The sequence below is a fragment of the Mustela putorius genome, unplaced genomic scaffold (assembly GCF_011764305.1).
Source record: "Mustela putorius furo isolate JIRA1106 unplaced genomic scaffold, ASM1176430v1.1 tig00000759_pilon_pilon_pilon, whole genome shotgun sequence".
NCBI lineage: Eukaryota > Metazoa > Chordata > Mammalia > Carnivora > Mustelidae > Mustela > Mustela putorius.
In genome coordinates, this window is record NW_025421467.1 from 4,174,959 (window position 1) to 4,176,666 (window position 1,708).

The 1,708-nt window shown below is 35.6% G+C and overlaps 1 pseudogene; it reads left to right on the plus strand.

Moving 5' to 3' along the window:
* Positions 1–1,021: 1,021 nt before the first annotated feature.
* Positions 1,022–1,139, plus strand: LOC123393167 (annotated as a pseudogene).
* The last annotated feature ends 569 nt before the right edge of the window (positions 1,140–1,708 follow it).

A 1,708-nucleotide genomic window follows, 5' to 3' on the forward strand; every position in this document is an offset into this window, starting at 1 on the left:
TTTGTACTTGCTCAGCTAACATTCCTAATCTCCACTGCAGTCCAAACAAGTTATACAATCAAAGCCACCTAAAACTTACATATTTCACACTGGGGAAAAAAAAAGTTTCTGTCCTTATCTCATTTGATTTCTCAGTAGCTCTTTATACATTATCATCTCACATTTTATAAACTCTTTGTTAACTTTTTGCATTACCTTTCACAACATTATGAAGTCCTGGTTTTCTCCCTAATTTATTGGCTACTCCTCAATATTTTCACTGATTTCAGAAGTTATATCAGATCTCAAAATAATAGAGTTCCTTTAAATTATGTCATGGGTCATTATCTTTTTACTTAATATTCACTGCTCACCAAATTTTATGGCCTAGAGTAGGGCCATACTTTATTTTCAAAGTATGATTACTTTCAAAATATATCTTAAGCCAAAACAATTTCTCTGAACCTCAGAATGGTATATTCAGATTTCTACTTGACATTTCCACTTAATCATCTCAAAGTTATTGTGTGCAGAACACAAGTCTGGTTTCCCTTTTTATCCAAAACCTGTTACTCATCTAGTAAATGTCATCACTGTCCACCAAGTTGCTAAAGCCAGAGATTCTGGGGTCATATACCCCTTATTCACCTTTCCCTTACTTTTTATATCCAACTTTGGGAAATCCTTTTCATTCTATGTCTAAAGGATAGCTGATACCCATTCACTTTTCTCCATTTCCACTCCAACCTTCTTAAAGCCACCATAATTTTTTTTAATGTAGTTTTTTCATTGACTTAGATGATCCCTCTGTTTCTTCTCTTGCCTCTCTAAAATATACTTAAAATACAGGAACAAGAATGATCTTTAGAAACAAAAAGAACTGATCATATCATTCTCCTGCATGGTTTCCCAGTGACCAAGAAGGCCCTCTGAATCTAACTAAGCTCTCCTGTCTTTCCACCCTAATCTTATGCCAGTCCTCCCTCATTCAATTTGCTCTGTTCAGCTTTGGCCTTCTACTACTTAAAATATGCAAACTGTTAGCTTTGCACAGTGGCAGTATCGTAGCCAATGAGGTTTATCCAAGGCGCAATTATTGTTAATTGAAAATATGCCAAGTGTCTTTCTGCTTTGGGGAGTGTTTAATCCTAGCTCATTACTTGTCTTCTTTCATTCTTCCATTTCAACCTAAAAATTGTCTTTTCATTGACTTATCTGATCACCTTACCTAAACAAGGCCTTTGTTCATATTTTCTATTTCAACATTCTTTTTATTTATCCTTATGATATGGTCATTATAAATTTACTTGAACTTCAGAGACTGTATCTGTCTTATTTACCTTTACCTGTAATAATATCTTTCAGTATGCTATGGACTGAATGATTGTGTTACCCCAAAATTCAAATGTTAAAGCCTAAATGCCAGTGTGGTGGTATTTGGAGGTAGGACCTTTAGAAGGTAATTAGGTCATGAGGGTGCAGCTCTCATGCATGGGATTAATGACTTTAAGAAAGAACAAGAGAGAGAGATGGTCTATCTCTCTCTTGTCTCCATCATGTGAGGATACAAGAAGATGGCTCTCTGGAAACCAGCAGGTAGGCCCTTACCAAAACCTAAATCTGCTGACACCTTGATCTTAGATTTCTGAGCCTCCAACACTGTGAGAAATAAATGTTTGTTCTTTAAGCCACTCAGTTTATAGCAATTTGTTAGAGTAGCACGAGAAGA